Source organism: Amborella trichopoda, chromosome 7, assembly GCF_054954075.1.
Source record: "Amborella trichopoda isolate Santa Cruz 75 chromosome 7, AtrichopodaSantaCruz75HAP2 v2.0, whole genome shotgun sequence".
NCBI classification, from domain to species: Eukaryota; Viridiplantae; Streptophyta; class Magnoliopsida; order Amborellales; family Amborellaceae; genus Amborella; species Amborella trichopoda.
This window is the reverse complement of record NC_142342.1, coordinates 75,048-101,162: the sequence shown is the minus strand read 5'-3', so window position 1 is coordinate 101,162 and position 26,115 is coordinate 75,048. Positions and strand designations below refer to the sequence as shown.

Sequence of the window (26,115 nt, the reverse complement as noted above, 5' to 3'; positions counted from 1 at the left end):
GAGCATAATGCAGACATAGCTTCAAGACCCAACAGAAAGAAATGCCCACTCCTGGCAAAATCTATACTCTCAGTGGCATCGACAGTTGCCAAAGGACTCAGAACCTATGCACAGGAAGTGGCAATCTCTGGTTTGCCCCCTCTATTTGCAATGTGATATACTGCATATTTCCAGCTGAACTACTTGGGGCATCAACAGTTTCTTCATAAATTGAATCCAAATTACCAAACTTTAGTTTGGTTTTGTCTAGGGTTGCTTTTGTTGTCCACTGCATTGTGTGCTCTATTTATGTAATTTTGTGATGGATTTCTTTCATCCTAATTCTTGTGGTTGTATTTATCTAAAAGCAATTTTATGATGGATATCTTTCATTCTAATTCTTGTGGTTGTATTTATCTAAAAGCAATTTTATGATGGATATCTTTCATTCTAATTCTTGTGGTTGTATTTATCTAAAAACAAAAACTTTATTAAGAACCTGAAAGAAATGAAAACAAGAGGTCAAGCAACTCAAATTCCTCTCGCATCAGATACACCTTTATTAAAGAGTGAGCCCAAGGAAGTGGTGGAGGTCAGGATGCTAGCATATGCCCTTTTGCTCCTTTCTTTCTTGGCCAGGCATTTTCCCTCTCTCTCTTGCATATCAGAGTTACACAGATGTAGGCAAATGAAAGCAAACCCCTTATCCTCTTAATTGGTGATCAGTTAGAAAGAAAACTACCTCATCTTTTCCTTTTCCACTTGTTCCTTCTTCCAAGTGTTTTTCTGCAATCTCTTTATGTTCTCTCTCTCTGAAAGAATGCAAATCTTTCTCTCTCTAACTGGTACAAATGTACTTCTCTTTCTCTCAACAATTGAAGCAGCTGCCATTCCCTTTATTTATTATCATAGTGGTCAAGAAACAAACCACAATCATTTTCTCATGACACATAAAACCTAAAGCAGTGAAGAAGTTTCTCAAAATCCCAATCCTCAAACTAATCTCCCACTTTACACAGGTACACAGAGCGGAAAAAAAGGTGAACGTGATTGGTTTAGCCACCTTTTTTTTTTTTTAATATAAATGGAGGTTGTGGGCGAACTGGCTGGCTTGGTCAGCGCGGCTCGGCTGATATCGGCTCGGCTCAGTTTATATCGGCTCGGTTCGGCTGATATCAGCTCAGCTTAGCTGGTATCGGCTCAGCTCGGCTTATATTATTCGGCTCAGCTCAGTTCCATTACAAATTTACCTAAAGTCAGCTGAGCCGAGCCGAATCTAGCAGAATTGAGCCGAGCTGAGCCTAATATAGCCGAGCCGAGCCGAATCTAGCCGAGCTGATTTTAGCCGAATTTAGCCGAGCCGAGCCGATATTCATCATCTTTGGCTGAATCGAGCCGATACGAGCTGAGTAAAACTAACCCACTATATTTAATCCCAAACTAGCCCTATAAAAGCCAAAAAACATTTCTAAAAATTCGGTAAAAATTAGAAGAAAAAATATATTAATATTTAGCATCAAAAGCTATCAATAAAAATATAGAAAACTATTTAGATATCATAAAAATAAATTTTCTTAAAAAAGCTCAAATTTTTAACTCTTTTCTTGGCTCTTTCTCTCTCTAAAACCCTCAGTTTCTATCTCCTCCTCCTGAATGCTCTATTATTGATCATAAAAAATTTAAAACCTCAATTTCCTTAACCCTGAACCTACAAGGCCAAAACTTGAACCTCCAAGCTCGCAAGTCTTCGCTTAAAACAAGAGTTTTTAAAAAATCTCTAAGTTTTGAAATCCTTTAAGAACTCTAAATTTTTTCAAAAGATCTTCAAAAAATCATATTTTTTAACAAAGAAAATATATACATGTACTTCATGTTTTTATGAAAAACACTTCGGTAATATGATCTCTTGCATATTTAGACAAAATATGAAAATTTGAAAAGTTGAAACATTGAAAAATACTTCGATAATATGAAAATTTGAAAATTTGAAAAACACTTCAGTAATATTATCTCTTGCATATTTAGACAAAATATGAAAATTTGAAAAACACTTTAGTAATATGAAACACACTTCGGTAATATGAAAAACACAAAATTTGAAAATTCCTATGCATATTTAGACAAAATAGGAGACACCTGTGCCCAAAGTCAAATTGTAAATTGATATCAACAGACCTTATTGATCACGCAAGGAGCAAATGTTATCGGGATTGTATACAAAAAGACCATTTACTTTTTGTATAAGGGGGTCACAATTATTTTTATTCATTGGATGTCAACTTTGTTGCCTTAGAGTGGGTCACAAAGTCCGAGAATTTTTTTTTCAAACTTTGAGTTTATCTAATGACACTCCTACAACCACCCAATTTGAAATTTAAGGGATATGAATGATTGTGACCTCCTTGTACAAAAAGTAAACGATCTTTTTGTATACTTTTTTATTGTTTTATATATGCTTAACTAAAAAACTCAGAAACAAATGTTCTACATGTAAGTGCTTAATACTTCTTTCATGGGTAGCAATAGTTATTTTTCATTTTGTTTGTGCAAATGTGCACGTGCACGTGTGTGTCAGCATGTAGGGGGAGAGAGAGAGGCTCTTGCACAATTATAAAGTAATATTAGGAATATGGATATGGTTTTGCTCTAGCTGTTGGGGATAAGGAGAGGGGAATAATGGGATAAAAGTGATGAAAAAAATATAGATATAAGAGAATGTACAATGAATAGGTGCTTTAATCACATACATAGTAGCATGGAAAGAATAAGAGGAAATAATGATTAATGGTTACAAGATTACTTATAATGGCAAATACCACCAGAGACTATAATACCCAGAGCATTCCCCAATTTCACGAACTGAGCTTTAATCAGTTATTTAGATATTCCTCTAGCCTAAGGGGATCAACAACAAAACGAATTTAGTCGAGCCGAACCGATATTTGTCATTATTGGCTGAGCCGAGCCGATACGAGCTGAGTCCCACTACATAATTAAAAAATATATTAATATTTTTAACTCATTTATTGGCTCTCACGCAGTTTCTCTCTAAAGCCCTCAGCTTTCTCTCCTCCTCGTGGATGCTCTATTATAGACCATAAAAAATTAATCATAAAAACTTAACCTAGTTCCTGAATGCTCTAATATTGATCATAAAAAATTAGAAACCCCAATTTCCTTAACCCCGAACCTACAAGGCCAAAACTTGAACCCCCAAGCTAGCAAGTCGTCATCTAAAACACGAGTTTTAAAAAATCTCTGATTTTTTAAATCTTTTAAGAATGCCGAGTTTTTTCAAAAAATCTTCAAAAAATCATATTTAAATAAATAAATAAATAAATAAATAAATATATATATATGTATATACGTACGTCATTTTTTATAAAAAAAAACTTCTTCCCTTTAACTTTTGAAGTATGCTTTTTTTCTAGAGAGACAGAAGAGGTAATATGATCTCTTGCAATAGAGGCAGAGAGTACGGCTTCTTTCAAGTCCTTCCTTTCCATAAAGTCTCTCTCATCTTGTAAAATGCTCTGTTTGCTATGAGACCAATCTTCTTTCTCTATTGTTGATGGCATAGGATTTTTCACTTATGCAGTTATTTTAATAATGGCACCAATTTTGTTGGTTACTTCCTAGATGTGAAATTGCGCTCAAGCTTCTTTCTCTTTACAAAATCTACAGTCTCTCTCTCTCTCTCTTCTTGTTCTAGGACAAGGATAGAATATCAAATGGGAAAGTCATTGTTCTAAGTGTGCCACTTGCAATGCTACCTTAGTTAAGCACATGAGAATCTCATTGCGTCATTTCGAGATAATTTGGAGCATGCACAATTATATTCAGTGCCCTCCATTGGTTTTATAGAAAGTAAAAAACAAGTATTTTAATAAATATAAGGGCAAAAGGTTGTCCAAAATTTTGGATTATAGGTTTCTAAAATCACCAATCAGAAATAAGATGTGTGTGTATAAAGATACACACAGGAATATTCATGGCCCAAATTCATATCTCAAAGTCAGAGGTGAGTAGAAATACATGCCAATCAACACACCCTCACAGTGAAATCTTCATCCTCATCCTTCTCCAAAAACTTATTTATATAATCAAGGCAAAATATATACAAGATGTAATAAACAGAAAAAGAGGCTTCTACAAAGCCACTGGCTTGCTTCGAATGTCAGGAGAACGTGAAAATGTGGCTCTATAAAAAACAATTGCTAAAGCCTATTTAATTCTTTCAGTTTCAAATGAGAACCTTGGCAAATCGAGCAAAACATGCGCACAAGAGCAAGCTCTCCATGTTGCAGCAGAGGGTCCTTCCACGACTCGCTGATAAATGTATCGATGCCTTCGATTATTGAATGCTAGGAAATAAGAGGTGCAGGTGGGGCTAGCAACTCTCTTTATTCAGCGTCTTCCATGCAAATGAACTACTTGTTTTATGGCATCAAAGATGGACATGTCCTTCACTTCTTCCCATGCTTGCCAATCAGCAATCAGGTCAGCCCAGATCACTCAGAGTTCAGGAACTTTTAACTCTACAATTGCGTTCACCTCTATAGTATACTTCAGGATGGATTCAATAAAAGTGATATGTCCTCCATGCATGATGATGGGGGTGAAATTCCAAAGCATGCATGTTCCTAATGCAAAAAATTCAAGATTAGTGATTTTGCTAGGGGTACATGGAAAAAAAAGAAATCAAAATTAAGTAATATAATCATATATTCACTCAACCATGAGAGTAACGAGCATTCAAAATTGGAAAATTTCCATGCATATTTAGACAAAATAGGAGACACATATAATAGGAGACACATGTGCCCAAGTCAAATTGTCGATTGATATCAACAAACAATATTGATCATGCAAGGAGCAAATGTTCTTGGGATTGGAAAAGAGACCATTTACTTTTTGTACAAGGGGGTCACAATTACTTCTACTCATTGGATGTCAAATTTGATGGCTTACGGTGGGTCATAAAGTCCGAGATTTTTTTTTTCAAACTTCGAGTTTATCTAATGACATTCTTACAACCATCCAATTTAAGATCTAAGGGACATAAATGATTGTGACCTCCTTGTACAAAAAGTAAATGGTCTCTTTGTATACTTTTTTATTGTTTTATATATACTTAACAAAAAAACCCAGAAGCAAATATTCTACATGTAAATGTGCTTAATACTTCTTTCATGGGTAGCAATAGTTATTTTTCACTTTGTTTGTGCAAATGTGCAGGTGCACGTGTGTGTCGGCATGTAAGGGAGAGAGACAGAGGCTTGCACAATTACAAAGTAATATTAGGAATGTGGATATGTTGGGACAAAAGTGCTGAAAAAAATATTGATAAAAGATAATGTATAATGAATAGGAGCTTTAATCACATACATAGTAGGATGGAAAGAATACGAGGAAATGGTGATAAATGGTTACAATATTACTTATAATGGCAAATACCACCAGAGACTACAATACACAGAATTCCCCAATTTCACGATAAGAGCTTTAATCAGTTATTTAGATATTCCTCCAGCCTAAGGGGATCAACAACATAGAATAACAATATTAAATAGTACCTGTACAACAAGCAAACAAGCCTCATGTAGCAAAGGCTGCTAAGCTGAAAATATGCCTGAAATGCTTGAACAGCCAGACCTCCACTGCTGGCTTAACTTACTGTTCTTTTCATCCATCATGGCATTGTGTCAAACATGAGCAAGTGCTGCTAGGGTAATCCCAGCTCTACCACCTACAAAAAATTACATTGATTTAATAAAAGAGATAACTGAGAAACCACCTTGTTTAAAAAAACAAACAACAAATATCTGTAATGCAGCTAGCAAAAGGCAAACAAACAGTACATAAAGTCTCATTTTCCATATTCAATGGCTATTTATACTTCTGTGGTCCCTGTTCAAAATAATGACTAATCCCAAAGTTTCATACTCACAAATGTTCTATTAGCAATTTGCCACCATATTATGGGCAGAAATCAAATCCCAAGTCAACTAAAATATCAATGTCTTGAGATGCAATTCATATCATCTATGAATCTCTCTCTCTCTCTCTCTCTCTCTCTCTCTCTCTCTCTCTCTCTCTCTCTCTCTCTCTCTCTCTCTTACACTCCCCACCACCACCACCAAACAAACACACAAGAAATAAAAAACTGACAAAAAGAGGCAGAAATATGAACATCTAACCAAATTCAAGGTGAACAGAAACCGAATAGAAAGATCTAGTATTAAAAAGTTCTGAACCTTCTAATGAATCCTCTAGGCATAAAACCCAAATGCAATAAATCAACATGTTCTCCATTAGTCAACCAACCTTCTTTTTTTTCCTGGAGGAAGTTGACTTTTGTATTGATTGTATAGACAATTACTAACAAAACTAGGCAATTCCCAAAACAGGGTGCCCTATACAAGAAGCCTTGAGGGTCCGAGGATCTTTGCAATAGATCCAAAACTGAGGTGAGCACTAAGGGAGGTCCAAATTCCCCTAGGGATAGTTGAGACTTGCTCCCTCCCTTGCTAGTGCATCTGCCGCAGCGTTACAATTCCTATGAGTGTGTCTCCAAGAGACTTGGATACTGCTGCAAATGTGGCCAATTTCGACAAAAATGTTATCTAGTCTCCAAGGGCAGAGGGCATTGCCAGAAGCCCAAGCGATAGTGTTGCTGGAATATCCTCTACCTACACCTTTCTGCTCCAAAGATGATTAAATCTTCTGAGTCCTCTGATTAGAGACTTGGCCTCAGCGAATGTGGAGTCCTTGACTCTGATAGGCAGAGCATAAGAAAGGAAGATCAGGGCTTCAAAATTCCTAAACAGGCATCCAATGCCTGAGGAGCCCTGGTTGCCTAGAGAGCAGCTATCAGATGGCCCCAGGTTCCGGTGTCCTTCATAAAGAAGCTTGAGGAATCCTATGGGTACTTAGGTGTAGCAATGCTTGCCAATTTTGGTGAAGATCCGAAAAGGAGAAGATGTAGAAGCTTGGGAGGTTTAGGGCTCAGAATGTGACAAGTAACCTCCTTTTTTCAAAAAGAGCTGAGGTAGAGGCTCTCTCCTCACTAAAGATCCTATTATTCTTCTCAATTCAAATGGTCCAAAGAGTGGCTGAGATGGAAGCACTCCATAAGAAGATTTCCTGAATTTTTCCAAGGAGTTCCAAGGCATAAGGAGAAGAGGTGAGGGATCAATTGGGGAATGACCCACAGCCACTTGAATAAAAGAAGAAGGTCGGTTCAAAGGGCCAAGGCAACCTCACAATTTAGAAATAGATGTTGATTGGTTTCTTCAGCATTGAGGCACATGGTGCACCTATTAGGAAAATGTATACCTCTTTGCTGTAGTTGATCGAGTGTCAAAGCCCTTTCATAGAGTGCTATCCAAGTAATAAGCTGGATTTTGAGGGCAAAAAGGAGCACCAAGCCATGGTGGCTATAGAGGGAAAGGCTGAGAGGGGAGGAGAAGGCAGGGACTATAAGCTTCAGTAAAATGAAGCAACTGTGAACAAACCTGATGGAGAGGGCAATCAGACAATCTTGTCATTGCATGTGGGAGAAAAAATATCGAATCGGGCAAGACCGAGAGATTCAAAAACTGGGGAAGCTTGTGGTCAACTAAGAGTCTCTTGAAATTGTGGTTTCAAGATCTCGCATTAGGTGGACCAGTAATGCTTTCTGCCATCGAAGAGGAAGGGTTACGGGTCAGACAAAAGAAACTAGCAAGGGAGTAGTAAAGCGGGTGACGAGGAGGTGAACAAGAAATCGAGTTTCATCGTGTCTATGAGGACGGTTCGAGTACGGCTAGTTTGAAAGCAAGCTGACTGAAACAAGTAATTGATTCAATTCTCGCTTCATTGTCAAAGGTAAGTGAGGGAGGGAGAGCGGCAAGTTCTAGCCTCTCTTCCCTTGAAAGGAGGCTGAACGACACCCGCAAGTATTTGATTTTAGGGAGAGACCATCCAGTACTTTCACTGAGGTTCAGCCAACGAGCCTCTTGATCCGCCACAAAGTTGTGTGTAGCCCCAGGGTCAATCATAGCCTCAGTAGGTTTTCAATTGATAGACACTTCTACATACATAAGCTCTCATGCTTGGGGCTTGACTTTCTTCACTTGCCCCTTCAAAGAGCAGCCTTAGAGCCCTCATGAGTTTTTCCAGTCTAGCGACTACGACCATAAAGAAAAAGGACATAATGAAAAGGGAAATACTGGAAATTGTGGCCTTGATAAGGGTTGCTTTGCAGCCTGGTGAAAGGACTCTCCCTTTTCATGAAGCCAGGTGCCACTCGACTTTGTCTATAACTAGGCTCCATAACTGGATTCGAGGAAGGCCAATGCAAGATGGAAGGCTAAGATAGGATGAAGGCATTGGCTCTACAGCACATCCCCATGAGTCAGCGAAGCATTTCACTATGGCTTGGTCAAGGCAGATTCCTGTCATCTTAGTTTTTTCTAGGTTCACCCTAAAGCCCGTAGCCAACTTTAAGCATTGGAGGAAGAGCAACAAACAACTAACTTTTTAAAAAATTGCATCACAAAAAAGGAGGGTATCATCGACATATTAGAGGTGGAATATAGAGAGACCCCACCTACCCACTTGGAAACCCTAAATGCGTCCCGTGTTGTACACACGAGATAGTGAGGCACTGAACACCTTAGCTACTATGGCAAGTAGGAAGGGTGAAAGGGGATCCCCTTGGTAGAGCCCTCTCGAAGCATGAATGTAACCCTTAGATGTGTCATTAATAAGGTCCAAAAATTGGGGTTTTGAATGCATCTCAACCATAGAGAGCCAAATGGCATTTTGGACAAAGTCTCATCATCATAAGCTTTTTGATTACCGAGTCTGGGATTTTTGCTCTACAGCGGGAATGGATGCACTCGTGTGCTATTAGAGCCCCATCGAGAATCTAATGTTCCTTCTCAAAGGTCCCTTGGGACGATAAGATCACCTGACCAAGGACCCGTTTAAGGCGGGAAGCCAGGCCTTTAAGAGAATTTTGTAGGAAGTATTAATCAAACTAATGGGTTTGAAGTCTTTAAGCTCTTTTGCTCCCTCCTTCTTGGGCATCTTGGCAATGAAAGTGGCATTCATCGCCTTATGGATAGTAGCTCGAGAGTGAAATTCAGAAAAAAAAAGCCACAATATCAGTCCTAAGGGTATCCCAAAAGACTTTGAAGAGGGCTATGGGGAAGTCCATTGAGGTCTTTAATGGCTTGGAGTACTTTGTCCTCCTAAAAGGGGTTTCCAAAGAGGCTGCAGATTCGGGAGAAATAGAAGAGAAGGAGTGGTCCGCCATTACTGGCCTAGGACTAGAAGGGGAAGAGAAAAGCTTGGAAAAATATTCGACAACCGCTGCCTCAATGAGATTGGGATGGTCAACAATCTGGTCCGCCACCTTGAAGTGGGTAATACAGTTCTCCCTTCTTTGACAGTTCGCTATCTTGTGGAAATAAGTTGTATTTTGGTTGTCAAGCTTGAGCCATCTGACTTTAGCCAGATGAGCCCAATAAATTTCTTCTCTTCTTTAGGAGGAACTGGTAATACAGTTTCTTTTAAATTATATAGCTACATAGTAGGCAGTGTTCAAAAATTTGGCCGCCCAACCGCCTAGGCAGACTACGCGAAAAAATTCAAAAAACGCCTAGGATGTTTGGGCGGGGTCATTATGCGCCCTATCTCTAGGCGCCCACCTAGGCGGGGAAGGCGCTGCCTAGGAACTACTGTTTGGGCGCCCGCCTAGGCGCCCCCCCTGACACTTTGCGCACGGACGGAAAAAAAACCTTGGGTAGGGTCAAAAAATGTAATTTCCCCCCCTTAAAAAGGGGGGAAAAGGGTTTTGGGAGGTATTCTAACCCCTAAAACAAAAACCGTGGCCTTTAGGGTGAGAAAAACCCCCCAAAAATCACTCTTTTGTGATTTATCGAAAGATCGATAAATTTTTTAATTTTTTTATTTCTTCCCAAAACAAAGGCAATAGTTCGTGGGTGGATTTGGAGCTTCTAATAGTTGATTTTGATATTTTTAAAGTATTATCATATTTTAAAGAGGGTTTTGATTTTATTTGATTACAACATATTAGGTTATGAATCATGTGTTTTTTCCTTTACTTTTTTTTTTATTCTTTTACGCTATATTTACATGTTTGTAGTTAAAAGATTGCTTTTTTTGTGATTAATTGAATTTTTCTCATGTGGACAATGAAATTGAGCATATATTGTATTCTTTTATAAATAATTGATTCATTTCTTGTACAATGTGTCACGTTTTGATATTATATTATTTTTGTTTTACTTTATTTGATAAATAAATGATTACGTGATATCTTAATGAGTTAAATCTAATGTGAAAGTGAAACTAAGGTCTTATATATTTAATTATTCATTTAAGTCTTAATGGTGAGGACACCCTGTCTCTGGGTGAGAGCATGGGCCCCTAGGCAGCCAGGCACCCAAAACCGGTTAAGCGGCCGAATCTACATTTTTTAACATTGATAGTAGGCAACCCGGCATATATTAAAAAAAAGCAACAAACCAAAAGCAACTCTCATGCAATCACATGTGCAAACACAAGGCCACGTGCAAAACATAAAACATCTTGCTCGCAATCCACTTACTCATAACATGCTGCAAGTAAGACTCCAAATGACTAAGTTTACATGCATGAATGAAGTTCTATTATTGAGAAACTACGAGAACAAAGCATAAAGAAACACAAAAAAGGGAAAATTTTTGTTTTCATAACACATAAATAGCAACAAGGGTAAAGATGCAATATAAAAATGAACCATGATCCAAACTCCGACACTAGGGCTATAAGAGTCGAGGGCAATGTTCCAAAAATGCCCGCCCAGGTTAAAGGGGCAAGGGGTATCCAGTAATCATGTTTTAAGTCCTAAGCATGGATATGCATTTTTTATTATCCAAACAAAAACAAAATACCCCACTTGATGGGTATTTTTGCACCTAAGCAGACGTAGTCCCCTGGGCACCCACCTAGGTACCCTGGCCATCTGCTTAAGCAAAGGTACTAGGCGGAAGCCCAGGGACACCCACTTAATCGGTCCACTCAAGCTTGGACGATGCGCCCAGGCCCCCTAGCCTAAGCAGGCACTAGGTGGACTACTTTTTGAATCAATGGTCAATCGCCCAGGCCACCGTAGCCTGCCTAGGCACGGGGCAGACAACTTTTTGAATCAATGGTCGAGGGGAAGCATAATGGAAAGCAGGTAGAGAGGATTCATTCAAAACAAGTAGCTTAATAAAATCCAAAATAAAGAAAGAACAAGAAAAAAAAATAAAGATTTACGATTTACGAATCATCATCATCAGAGCCTTTTCCCAACTATTTGGGGGCGGCTACACGAATCTTGATCTGCCATTTCGCTTCATCAAGAGCCATATCCTCAGTGAGGCTATAAGTCACCATATCTTTTCTCACTAGTTCCAACCATGTCCTTTTGGGCCTACCACTTGCCATTCTTGAGCCTTCCATTTGAACTAACTCGCACCTATCCTGGCTTGCCTGAGTTACTTAGACAAAAGAGTCCGAATGAAAACTATAGGAAACAACCGAGTCTCGCTAGTTCCCATTAGTTTTCACTCAATCGAGTCTCTGCCAAACTTGGCAGAGTCCAAGTTTCATGACTCAAGCACGAGACTGACCCTAGTCCTTGTTTTAAACCATTCTTACTAAATCAGAGTGGGAGTTCAAAGAAATCACCGCTATTATGGAGATCTCATTTCATAAAGTAAACAGGGAATGCTAACAAGCCATTGAGTTGTTTGAAAGAGAACATAAAAAATGTTTAGAATGGATCTCAATATATATTTATAGACACCAGTGCACATTTTCTTTTGGGATACTCAAGGTTCATTGCTCAAGTGAAAAATGGCTGAAGCAATACATGACCTTGAGACAGGCAACTGATTCTACTCAGGGGTCGGAAGTTAGAAATGGATCCTCATCTTGTTTTAATGAATCTCATTAGTTGGAATATTTGAGGCTTGGGGGAGGTTAAGAAGAAGCGTGAAGTTTGAATGTTGGTTAGGTCTCATAGACCAGATGTTTTGCTTTTTCAAGCGACAAAGCTACCTTCTCCCTCAGTTTTTTTAGTTAGGGATGTTTGGGGTGGGGGACTAGTAGATTTTGTGGGTATCGATCTTGTAGGTTTTTCTGGTGGTTTGTGGTCTGTGTGGGACTTGACGAGCCTTAAGCTGTTAGGTTCTGTGGTGGGGGAAAGAGGTTAAATGATAGCTTTAAATGGGTTTGTTTCAATGTATATGGACCAAACTCTTATGCTTTGAAAGAGGATTTTTAAAATGAAATTTCTACTATCATTTTGGATTTTAATTTCCTTTTTGTATCGGTGGAGACTTTAATATGATTCGATGGTAAGTGGAAATATAATATAATTCATCTTTGAACCATTCCATGCGTATTTTGAATCATTTTATTATGCGGCACTATCTTGAAGATCTGCCTATTAATGGAGTGCATTACACATGGTCAAATAACAGTGTAGATAATCTGATTCAATGTAAGATTCATCGGTTATTGATTTTGGATGATTGAGAGTTGAAGTTCCCATTGGCAAAGGTTAATGCACTTACTAAGTTATCTTCTAATCACATTCCTATTTGTTTGCAAATTGATAATGTGATGACGGGTCCTAAGCCTTTTCGGTTGGACCTGGTATGGTTAGAAGAAGCAGACGTGATAGAGCTTATCTCGAATGCTTGGAAAAATTCAATCTACCCAGGGTAGTATGGATTTCAAATTCATAAAAGGTTGGTGAACAACAAGCACAAACTTATTTAGTGGAAAAAAGAGACGAAATTCCATATAAAAAAAAAAATTGGGGAAGTGCAGATGAGTTCAGATCTGATAGAGATGGTTGTTTACAATGGGGGAAGTTCATATGTTCAATTAAAAGAAGTGAATATGAGCCTTATGAATTCGCTTAGTGAGATTTTAAGGTCAGAAGAGATATATTGGATGCGGAGATCAAGAGTTAAGTGGCTTAAAGAGGGGGATTTAAACACGAAAATTTTTCGTGCTATAGCTAATGCGAGGAGAAGGCAGAACGATATATCAGGAATTCAATTTGAAGGTGTGGATGTGCAGGATAGGTCGGCCTAGGCACTGAAATTCGTTAGCCATTTTCAGAGACTGTATTCTAAAGAATTGGCTTTTATCTCTAGATTGTTTGGCTTGCAATTTTAGAGTTTATCAGTTGAGGAAGCTACTTCTTTGGAAAATTGGGCTACAGAGGAAGAGGTTAGGAGGGTAGTCTTTGCACTTCCAGGAGATAAGGCTCCAGGTCCGGATGGGTTTCCTTTAACATTTTTCTAAAGATTTTGGGATTTGACTAAATTTGAATTGCTTAATGAGTTTCTGGATAAGGCTCTTTGAGTAGGGCGACAAACTCTACTTACATAGCTTTAATACCTAAGAAACATTCAATCTTTGTGATAACTGACATTCGTCCCATCGGCCTCTTAGCTTGAATACCTAAGAAACATTCCTTTGGTTTAGAATTGTTGTAACTTTCTTTGAAGCAATAAAATTATAGAACATTTTAAAAAAAAAAACAAATGGCTAGGGTTTCATCAAAGCTTGAGATCCAGCTCCACAACTAAAAACCTCATTAAATAATAAATAATTATGATATAGTTCCCATAGAGGGGACACCCATTGGCCATTTGGGTGTCATGTGTGGGTTGCTCAGGTTTGTCCTTATTTGTCATTTCTTAAAAATAATTATTTAAAATTTTTATGTTAAACAAAATTTTCAAAAAATCTACAAAAACTCCCAAAAATTAACCAAAGCATTCTCCATAACACATTTTGGAACAATTTGAAAAATAATTAAAAGAAAAATTAGCATTCTATGAGGTTGAATTAGGTATCGGAGCAATCCACTCAGCTAGATTTGGAATCCAAGGTCACCTTATCAAAGTTAAACTAATGAGTGGCTTAGGACTCTCAAGTTGTTTGTGTGCAAGAGAGCATTCTTGAGGCTTTATGATTGCACGCACATGCACTCGAGACAAGTAGAGAGCGTTCAAAGGAGCCTTGGTCTAAGATCTTATGACCCTCATCAAAGAGGATAGGGTTTCGATTGCTACTAGGATAACCCAACAAAAATCAGAGAGAAAGAGAGAAGACGATCAAGTTTGTAGTTTTTTTTTGGGTAGTTAGATGGAGTTTGCATTGCTCTTAGGGTTTGAAGTGGAAAGAGAAACGTTTCTGTGATACTGTACAAGAAAAATCATAAAATGCTTGTTCAAACCCTTGAAAGCTTAAGTCAATACAAAGTTAACCCCATAGAGTGGAGCAATATACATGTTCCGATTATCAGACTAGAGAAAGAGGAACCAAATGACCAATCAGTCCCAGCCTACACGAGGACATGGACATATGGCATCTAACATGGCCCCCAAAAAATAGGGTATCAAGCACGACATGTTTGTACACTACTAAGCTTCAACATCTTGCATTTGTTGGGTACTAAGTTCTCTATACATAATTAAGTAAATAAAAAATAAAAAAAATTAACATAAAAAAGCAAATATATGCATCCTATATATGAATATGGTTGTTCAACGTCTAGACACATGTCAAAACTAATGGGGGCAAACATGTCAAACCATAGGTGTTCATGTCTGAAATTTCAACATGTGAACTGGAAAATGCCTCCATGTTTGACACCAAAAAATGACACATGCTTGGTGAGGGTCATCAGATTGTCTACTAGTATGTCAGAAGCAACAGCACATTAATCGCATACAGTGGTAGAGCCACACACCACGACATGTCTAAAAATTGCATCTTTCATTCATCTAATCCATTCAGCTACTGACATATTCTATGACCAAATTAAATACTGCCAAACTCATGAGACGCATAAGTTCATCATGCATATGAAAAATCAAAATAAAATGCCTCCAGATCCAATGATCGAATGGGCTGAATGAGAAATTTATTTATCAAGATAGAATTGGGAAGAGGAAATAAGAATTCCAACTAAAATAAATGCTATTATCCATCTTACCAATTGCTCATCAGTTTATGAATAAATCTAACAAGCAAGTCATAAATGACCAAAACAAAATTCATGTCTACAACCAGCGTCATATGATGTTGGTTATTTCTTAACACCTAAAATGAAATAGAAAGCATAGAGCTGCATATATAGCTACATACCAACTTAAACATACTTATGTACTCATTATTCACAAAGTTTCCTCTGGAAATACAAGAGTGGATCGTTATCAAGGCCTTCAATATGTTCTTTCATTCCATAATAAAACTCACTAATCCAAGGTTGCCACAACACAATAAAGACACCATAAGAAGCTCCATCAAATAACAATATCCTCACTTCTTTACTATGATTTCATGACCCCTGGCTAGGGTTGATAGAACTTTTAGTGAGAAATCAATTTTTTTATGACATGGGTACAGACCAAGATTGACTCTATAAAACTACTTGGCCTAGCTTAGAACTGAAGTTTGTCAAAGCGGTTTGTGAATTTAATATACAATTTGTGGGATGCCCATCAGATTGGGTATACGTGGCCCATGTTCAAGACTCCAAAAGAAAATGGTTGTACTTTGTTGTGATTGAACCATGAAAAAAATTTCACTAGGCTTTAGGCCAAATGCAATGCTCTCTAGTAATGCCAAAATTGATCCATCCTCCTGTGCTATAGACTTGCTAGCCTATAGTAACCTAACATTGTGACTGCTAATCAGCAACATTATATCTCTTGCTAATGCCCATTCTTTTGTTTCAATTTTCTATGTTTGGAGTGACTAAATATTGTCATCTTCTCATTTTGAATGTTTTTAGTATGTATTCCAGGCATTACGGCACAACAGGGAGGAATTGGAGGAATCCCGGAAGATGGGCACAGGTGGACAGGTTCGGCAGGCACATTTTGTAGTAGGAACAAGCAGTTTGTCTCTTTCAAGTGCTTATTATAAGAAAGCCCTGGATAACTGACTCACAAACGAATGACCAATACAAATAATTATTTTCTTTGTTCATCAAGAAGTTCCACTCTTTGTGCAACTTAAACAAGATTTGAAATAAATCATGCAAAAGAAAGCACAAATCAAAAAATAATGAAAAAGACAAAAACATCGAATCATTAAAACCCATGCAAGAATATTACCTCATTCTTCAATTTATGTAGAAGAGTTGTCTTTCTAGTGTTGCCAAGTACTAGACAAGGGATCTTGACCACTTATCTACACAGGGAACCAAGAAAACCATAAAACCAGTCAAGTAGAAACACAAATCCAGCCTAAATAAAACCCTCAAGGGAAGATGAAGAAGAATAAAATATGGGAAACAACTTGAAATATGAGAAAATGGATTACAAAGACAACAACATTTAAAATAAAAAAAAACCAAAAATAAGAAAAATAAAAGGGCAAAACAAAAACAAAAGTTGAGAAATGAAAGTGAAAAATGGAGAAAACAGCTGAATGAAAATTACATTTCAAGAGAAACCCTCATATATGTAGATTAGTGTAGAAGAAAGCCTAATACTAGTTTGAAGAGCAAGAGTGCAACAAGAGAATCGCAGTAAAGAGTTTTTCTCTCTAAAAAAAAAGCAAACAAGTATGTAAGAAGAATGAGTGTGGATGAGCTTTTCTAGTAATACAGCTTTTTATTTTACCAAGTGTCTAAAATGCTAACACCATACAATCAAAATCACTCCCATCAATACCCTTGTGTGTGATGGATGGCTTGAGAGAACAGTGGCCTAAATCCTCATTATTACCATCATACGGTATGTATATTATATAGCCATCCAGGAAGTGGCCCTTTTGGATAAGGGTGTGTGACATGTACATGTGTAGAAGAGATAACTTCCTGCAACACTGGACTGTGTTGGAAGGACCCATGGAGCATATTGCTAAAATGGGGCATGAACTTGTTTTCAAGGAAGGACCTATAAGCTATGGTCTAGAATTGTATCTCCTTCACTTTATTGGTTGAATTTGATAGTCCACTAATGAACCCTTGTGAGAGGTTGTGGGTCATGGCAACTATTGGGTTAGTTTGAGAAGATGCAGTGAGATACGGTCTCTAGAGAGGATGAGTCCTTAGTATATTTGTCCTAATCCTAACTCTATGGATCCTTCACATCAAATCTTCATAGATATATTTAAATATGTTACTTATTTTTTAGATAATCAAAATAAATTTTTATACCTTTCTAGGTATTTTATTTTATTGAGAAATGATTTTTAACTAAGAAAAATCAATTTTCTGGATATATTTTAATCAGAGAGAAAAATAAAATATTATGAGATTTTATAAAATTATTTTATTATTTAAAATTATATTTAAAGTATTTGGAGGCCTATTGGGGTACATTGGGCCCACCATAGTATGGGACGTAGGGCCCACATGGACGGACACCCCATTGGTGGTACGCCCCACCTGTTCCAAACTTTCCTAAACTGAAAGATTGCAATTATGCCATATTTTGACTTGATATTTTAGGAAACCTTTTGTGCAGAGATTTTGATTGATTTCAAAATAGGGAGGAGTAAGAAATTAATTGTGATTGATTTCAAAATAAGAAGATATAAAAAAATTAATTGTGATTTCTTTATTACTTTCTCTACACAATATTTGATGTGAATGGAGTTATGGAAACTGAGGGATAATGGTTCTACCGCATCCTTTTAATCATAATGGCTAATCTAAGAGATGAATGGATGAGATCTCTTCACCTCACATATATCCAAGATCAAAGGTCAAGATTAAGTCTCACAAAGATGACAAAACCCTAGCCTTTATTCTATATAAACTAGTTATGGGTGGGGCTCATTCTCTACACTTGTCTCTCTCTCTCTCTCTTTGTGCTTGAAGGAGTGACATGCCACTCTCTAAATATCTCTCGCTTCTTCTCTCTCCAAACTTTAGGGTTTAGGAAGGAAAACTAAGCCAAGGGGTGGCACGGCCAAGCCACATAGCCTATAGCATTAGGTCTTGGCCTTATGTCCAGGTGTTGAGCCGTGGTCAAGCATATATTATGTTATGCTCTCTATTGGTTTTTTCCTAGGCTTCCCAAATTTGTGAGACAAGTTCTTGGACTTAGATCCCGTATGTCATTGGTGGAGGAGACCCGGTGTGAGGTGTACTAAATCCTTGGGGGTAACCTGAAGTAAGGTATAAGGTATTCTCTTAGTTTATGTTCTTTCAATTCTATTGCATTTTTATTTCCAAATCTGTATTTCGAATGTATTTTAATATTAATGGCAAGCAAGTGAGAGTACTTGGCAATTTTATTTGGTTCATATTGTATTCAGAGACTTGTGAGTGATTCCAGTGGCAATACAAAAAGAAAAAATAGAAAAATTTTAATAGGTAGTGACTTGCCCGGTCACATTGTCCACCTTTCAAGAGGGGTGTGCCAAAGTACCACTGCTCCATCAGGGCTTGGGCTGGTGACCAGCTAAGTCCAAATAACTATGGATCATGTCCAACATAGGGGTTTAGTCTTGGTAAACAAATGTAATATCGTAGAGGAAGAAGAGGTGGGTGTCTCATGCTGTTGTTAGCATGTACAACTGCACAATATGATAAAAAAATGCCAGTCTAGTTTTTTTTTTTTCTTTTTTTTGAATTACAACTTGTACATGCATTTCCATTACGTCACATGGATGGAGATGAATGTGATAGAGCAAGCGAGGGCAAAAAACGTTGTGCTGCACTTTCTTAGTGACAATATGGAGTCTTTCAAAGAATCGAAATGGTGAAAAAAAATCCAAGCTGGATCAAGACCTCGTGAAGAACTAGTCAAACCCTTGACCCAAAAAAAATTAATGAAAAACCAAAGGACCAAAGCTCATGAAGAACTACTTAAACCCTTGACCCAAAAACAATCGCAGATCTTCAACGTTTAAGACCCAAGCCTCAAGAGAGATTGGATTCACCACCAACCACGGAGAAAATAATGAAATGATCAAGCTGAATTTTTGTTGGAGCTGCAAAGAGAAGCAGTAGACTTGCATGTTTTTGGGATATCACATGAAACAAACACGGAGAGAATTAAAAGATCCAGGCAATACTTTTGGTATTGAGGGCTCTTTGGCAGAAATAATATAGCCTTGTATGGATTGAGAAGCCTAAATAGAAATTTGATGATTGATATTATCTAAAGTGATTAACTAAATGTGATTTGTTGGCTTAGAGGGCAATCTCTAGATCATATGGAATACATTGGTTTATTTTGTAGAAGTACAGACTCATTGTTCAATATATATTTATTGAATATTTACAACCATCCTGGAAAGGAAAAACAATAATAAATTGACTAAAATGTGGGCACGTAGGGCTCCGGCAAAGGGATTATAGGTAACCACAGTTACCCATCCCTTTTAATGATGTGTCTATTAAAACAAAAAAAAAAGGCAAGAACATTTTTTAAGTATTTAAAAACCAGGAAAACAGCGGTTAGATTGGAGTAACTGCAAATGAGCCATCCGTTTTATAAAGTTCGATACTGCCACTATCATCTAGAAAATTTGGAAAGCCATCAATAGTTTTAAAAGAACTAAAAAGAACTAATAGAACCAAGACCAGTTCTCCATAACTTGTTAAATACATTTTTCAGAAGGTAAATACAGTGGCAGATGAGTTGGCCAACTCAGAATCGGATGCATCTAGGAATAAGTCACAGCTATATGAAACAATCGTTCGTAGTCCTTTTTTCTCCATGAAGAAACATTCCGTATAGTCAACTATCTTAATTAACAAAAAATAAAAAATAAAAATAAAAAACCACTAAATGGCAGAGGCTTGTCAATTATAAAAGGTACAATTCCTGAAAGTTCACAGATATGTTGCCAGACTAGAAACTTAACAAATACTACCCTGAAATTGATAGATACCACCCTTATGTTTCCAAACCAACCAAATTCTGAATGACGATTGCATTTGATTTAGATAAAAAACAAGGAAGAATAAAGGTTCCATCTCCCATCTCAGAAAATAATATGTCCTCTTAATAACAGTGAGCCCTATATTTGCACAAGTTCACATGTTGATGCTCCATTTCTTATTGCATGCCAGAAAAGAATTATTAAAAGAGAATATATCCTAAGGTAAATATGCATTACTGAGAAAAGCTTCATGCATCTCCTAGTTTTATGTTTCATCTTCTTCCAAAAGACTTGACTATTTTCACTTTAGACTCCCTTGTCTAAGATGATAAGCCTTCTAATACATATTGACGTCCAGCAGCAAGCCACACTCATGAGCATGCATATAACCCTACACATCCCATGGCAACAAATGTTCATAACTTCACATGGTTTGGTCCAGCAATACCAGGGTTAGTGCATTAGAATATTGAAGCATACAAGGTATCCATTCAGTTTAAACACTAAATATTAACTGCAGCTCATCTTCATTTCACAGGTAGCGCAAGGAGACTAGTACTTACCCCAATCCTCCATCATCACTATAAAATTTGTTACATTAATTCATGAACCAAAAGTTTCAAAATCACTTGAGCAGCTGCGAAACAAGGTGAGGCCCTGCAAGCCTAGCGGGATATCTTGAAAACTTCTCTTGCAGTTTATCAAACCACGTAAACTTGATTTCCTTTTGGGTTAGGCGGGTTAGGGGAAGTGTTATCTTCAAGAATTCCTCTACGAAACACTTGTAATGCCCCGCCAGTCCTAGGAATCTGCAAACTTCAGATACATTCATTGGTCTCTCCCATTTAAGCACAACCTCAATCTTGCAAGGATCAACTGTTATCCCATCTTTGGAAACAATAGGCCCAAGGAAAGCCACGCTTGGAAGCCATAATCACTTTGTTGGCTGAATTTGATAGTCCAATCATGAACCCATGTGAGAGGTTGTGGGTCATGGCAACTATTGGGTTTATTTGAGAAGTTGCAGTGAGATACGGTCTCTAGAGAGGATGACTCCTCAGTATATTTGTCGTAATCCTAACTCTATGGATCCTTCACATCAAATCTTCTTAGATATGTTAATTATTTTTCAGATAATTAAAATATATTTTTAGACCTCTCTAGGTATCTTATTTTATTGAGAAATGATTTTTAACTAAAAAAAAATCAATTTTATGGATTTATTTTAATCAGAGAGAGAAATTAAATATCTTGAGATTTTATAAAATTATTTTATTTTTTAAAATTATGCTTAAAATATTTGAGGCCTATTGGGGTACATTGGGCCCACCATATTATGGGTCGTAAGACCCACATGGCCACCCTATGGGTGGTGTGCCCCACCTCTTCCAAACTTTCCTAAATTGAAAGACAACAATTATGCAATATGTTGACTTGATATTTTAGGAAACCTTTTGTGCAGAGAGTTTGATTGATTTCAAAATAGGGAGGTGTAAGAAATTAATTGTGATTGATTTCAAAATAAGAAGATATAAAGAAATTAATTTTGATTGATTTATTACTTTCTCTACACAATATTTGATGGGAATGGAATTATGGAAACAGAGGGATAGGATGAGATCTCTTCACCCTACATATCTCCAAGATCAAACGTCAAGATTAAGTCTTACAAAGATGGTAAAACCCTAACCCCAGGAACCCTAGCCTTTAATATCATAGAGGAAGAAGAGGTGGGAGTCTCATGTTGTTGTTAGCATGTATAGCTGCACAATTTGATAAAAAATGTCAGTCTAGTTTTTTTTTTAATTACAACTCGTACATGCAATTCCATTAAGTCGCATTGATGGAGATGAATGTGATAGAACAAGCGAGGGCAAAAACAGTTGTGCTGCACTTTCTTAGTGACAATATGGAGTCTTTGGAAGAATCGAAATGGTGAAAAAAATCCAAGCTGGATCAAGACCTCGTGAAGAACTAGTCAAACCTTGACCCAAAAAAAAAAAAGAACGAATGAAAAATCAAAGGACCAAAGCTCGTGAAAAACTAGTTAAACCCTTGACCCAAAAACAGTCGCAGATCTTCAAGGTTTGAGACCCAAGCCTCAAAAGAGATTGAATTCTCCACCAACCACGGTGAAAATAATGAAATGATCAAGCTGAATTTTTGTTGGAGTTGCAAAGAGAAGCACTAGAGTTGCATGTTTTTGGGATATCACATGAAACAAACAAGGAGACAATTAAACGATCCATGCAATATTTTTGGTATTGAGGGCTCTTTGGTAGAACAAAGAAGAACATGTTTTAAGTAACCAAGAAAATAGTGGTAAGATAGGAGTAACTGCAGATGAGCCATCAGTTTTAAAAAGTTCGGTACTGCCACTGTGATCTAGAAAATTTGGAAAGCCATCAATAGTTTAAAAGAACTAATAGAACCAAGACCAGTTCTCAATAACTTGTTAAATACATTTTTTCAAAAGGTAAATATAGTGGTAGATGAGTTGGCTAACTGGAAATCGGATGCATATAGGAATAAGTCACAGCTATATGAAACCATAGTTCGTAGTCCTTTTTTCTCCATGAAGAAACATTCCTTATAGTCAAGTATCTTTATTAACAAAAAAAAATAAAATAATAAAAAAAATAAAAAACCACTAAATGGCAGAGGCTTGTCAATTATAAAGGTTACAATCCCTAAAAGTTCACAGATATGTTGTTAGTCTAGAAACATAACAAATACTACTCTGAAATTGATAGACACCACCCTTACGTTTCCAAACCAACCCAATTCTGAATGACAATTACATCTGATTTGGATAAAAAACAAGGAAGAATAATGGTTCTATTTCCCATCTCAGAGAATAACATATCCTCTTAATATCAGTGAGCCCTATATTTGCACAAGTTCACATGTTGATGCTCCATTTCTCATTCCATGCCAGAAAAGAATTATAAAAAGAGAATATATCCTAAGGTAAATATGCATTATTGAGAAAAGCTTCATGCATCTCCTAGTTTTATGTTTCGTCTTCTTCCAAAAGACTTGACTATTTTCACTTTAGACTCCCTTGTTTAAGATGATAAGCCTTCTAACACATATTGACGTCCAGCAGCAAGCCACACGCATGACAATGCATATAACCCTACACATCCCATGGCAACAAATGTTCATAACTTCACATGGTTTGGTCCAGCAATACCATGGTTAGTGCCAGCATATCAAAAAACGCTAGGCGGGTCCTAGGCGGCCTGGGGGGTCCAGGCCACCCAGTGCCTAGGCGGCTAGTTGAAAAAAATATCAAATTACCAAATACCATATTCCAAGTTGAAAAAAAAAAGATACATGTCGAGAAGAGAAGTTTGATAATCCTTATTGTTAAAACAGTAAACTGTAAAACCATACAAGTGTAGGATATAAAAGTCAACACTCAATACAACAGAAATATACAGAAATTTAGAAAATATACAGTCTAATCATATGCATTAGAGTCCAGGCCATCATCATTAGAGTCATCTCCCTCTTCAACGCTCGTCTTCCTCTGTTTCTTCTGAATCTGCCTTTTCTTCCTCATCTTCTTCTACCTTCGTCTTACTAGTATATGCAGTCTGTACAGATGAGGCCTTAGGAGTCTTTGCTGCTCTACCTTTTTTTTTGTACTTCTCTGAACTCAAATATTGTATAATTTCCTCTCTGGTAGCCTTAGGAACATTTTTACCCCCTTAATACCGGCAAGGTGTTTTTTAAACAAGTAAATGCCCCCATTAGTATCATTTCCACAATAATTATATTTCATACGATTTTTATCACTTGGATTCGGGTTATAACAATACTTTCCCGGATCACCACTTCGATTAGAACCTAGAGAAGATACTTCAATAGAACAAGGCTTATTTTCAACCTTTTCTGGTCTTCTAAATTCAGAAGATGTCTAATCTCATCTCAAACTGCTTCAAGAACCTTTGTACAAGAAGCAACATTACCTCTAACACCAACAAGGTGTTTTTTGAATCGGCTAATACCCCTATTGGTATCTTTTTTACAAAAATTACACCTTATACAATTTTTATCATTTGGTTTTGGGTTGTACCCATACTTCCAACCCAGATCACTTCTTCTAGAAGTAGCAGAAATAAATCGATGACAAGGATTTTGTTCCTATTTTTGTTTTCCATTACTCATATATTGCTTAATCTCCTCTCTGATAGCTTCAGAAACATTTTTACAAGGGCTAGCAACCCCCTTAATACTGGCAAAATGTTCCTTAAACCGGTTTATGCCTCCTTTTGTATCTTTTTCACAAAAATTGCATCTAACGCAATTTTTGTCTTTATCCATATTTCCAACCCGGATCTCCACTCCAACTAACTCTTGAAGAAGACATCTCAAAATAAAACAATCAATCTAAAAAATAAAATTTTGTGCTTACTTTGATTGCTCGAACTCTAAACTTTGAGACACTTCGATCCAATGAAATGTAGTTTTCTGGAGGTTTTTTTCTCTCTAAAAGGGGTTCTTGTGGGTTAGGTTTCAAATGAACCTAAATCCCCTCCTTCTAACCTTTTATATCTTTTAAAAAAATCAAAACAGAAAACAAAAAAAAACATTTCCACCTCTAGGCGGGGAGCAGGCCCTCAGCGGCCACCCAGGGCTGGGAGCTAGGCAGCCGCCTAGGCAGGTTCCGTACCACCTAGGCGGCCACCCAGGAACCACCGCCCAGTTTGGCCGCCTAGGCCTAGGCGATGCGCCCAGGCCTTTTGGCGATGCGCTGGGCGGTCCGTTTTTTTGAACAATGGTTAGTCTATTAGAATATTGAAGCACACAAAGTATCCATTCAGTTTAAACACTAAATATTAGCTGCAGCTCATCTTCATTTCATAGGGAAAGCAAGGAAACAAAAACCTACCCCAATCCTCCATCTTCATCGTAAAATTTGATACATTATTTCATGAACCAAAAGTTTCAAAATCAATTGAGCTGCTGTGCTACAAGGTGAGGTACTGCAAGCCCAGCGGGATATGAAAAGCCATTAGTTAACATTAATGAAAAAGTTCAAGTTATATTTGTGTCTATTTGAAGCAGTCATTCCAGGAGCCTTAACAAGATATTTAGCCTTGATTTATAGTTCCGTCTTTTTTTTTCCCTTTTTGATCTATTTTTTAAATGGGTAAAGTGGGTGTTTTCTTCATGTTTGAAGTATCAAAGAACCATGCACAAAAAATAACTACACCAAATCTATGACATAATGCCCAAAACATGGACCAACATTCAGATGCTAAAAGTGACCAATTGAAGGCTCCCTCCCCATTAGAATCACGCTTCAGTATTCCACTAATTTCAACAGAAAGAAGCCATTTAGCAGTTTCCATTAAAATATAGGAAATGAACATAAATCCAATATTCCAAGTGTATAAGAAGCACAAAACAAAACGAGATACATTTAGTAAGAATATAATGGTTTCTCTCAGCTTCCATATTCAACTCATCTTGGAACAGTAGAAACTATAATATTCATCTTGAAAAGTTTAGGCAGTATTCTATGATACAACTTGTATCCATTCAAAGCACAAAAGAACTTAGACAACATACCTGATTGTCTCTGTGAAATGAATATCATTTATAAAGAATTTCTTTTGCAGTGAGCTCCAACGGCTGAGGCATGGCTCCCTTTTAAGATGTGGGTTCATGAAGTATTGCAATCATCCATAATCCATTAGCTATGGTCCCTTACCTTTCATAGCAATATGTTGAAAGGCTTCACCATCAAGTTAAGAGGATTGTCGAGTTTTATGCTATAACCAGGTAAGTAATGGCATAATGCTTTTTCCATGGACTGCATTGGTCCACCTTCAAACTGTTCTTACATGTTGAAAGTTCATTAAACAAATTGTGTTGTAATAGTGGTAGAGGGCCAAGTGGTCAGAGGACCTTGCAGGGGCCTTGAGTTCCATACATAATCACTATTAAACTAATGAAGGCTATTTTCAATGGGAGCTCATTTGGTTTTCTAACACATTTAACATGATAAGCAGACAATATTTAGCATTACATGCATAGATGTATTTATTGAATACTGTCAGTTACATCCCCCTTGCGCATCTAATGTCTAAATTAACTATTGCAGTTGATGATTTGGACTTGAATATTGCATAGACTTTTAGGGGGTGTTTCTTTGTGGCAATTGGGAAACATCTATGTGGTCCTGCCACAGGTTGGCAAATTCAG

General features: G+C 37.2%; 1 protein-coding gene across 15 annotated transcripts in view; it reads right to left on the bottom strand.

The window, feature by feature from the left end:
• LOC148781154 (pentatricopeptide repeat-containing protein At4g18975, chloroplastic-like) overlaps nucleotides 1–26,115 on the bottom strand; it is a 94,831-nt gene that overhangs the window by 58,657 nt on the left and 10,059 nt on the right. For 8 of the 15 annotated variants that reach the window (XM_088871886.1, XM_088871899.1, XM_088871889.1 and 5 more), the window contains exons 5-7: nucleotides 16,167–16,242; nucleotides 5,556–5,728; nucleotides 4,235–4,622 (exon numbers count right to left, since the gene is read on the bottom strand). The exons of 1 other annotated variant lie outside the window; for it this stretch is intronic. The gene's annotated coding sequence lies outside the window, so the exon portion shown is untranslated. Of the gene's footprint in view, nucleotides 1–4,058; nucleotides 4,623–5,555; nucleotides 5,729–16,166; nucleotides 16,243–23,359; nucleotides 23,384–24,796; nucleotides 24,930–25,479; nucleotides 25,622–26,115 lie in introns of those variants that run through there. 6 more of the 15 variants (XM_088871892.1, XM_088871887.1, XM_088871894.1 and 3 more) reach the window with 5 other exon arrangements.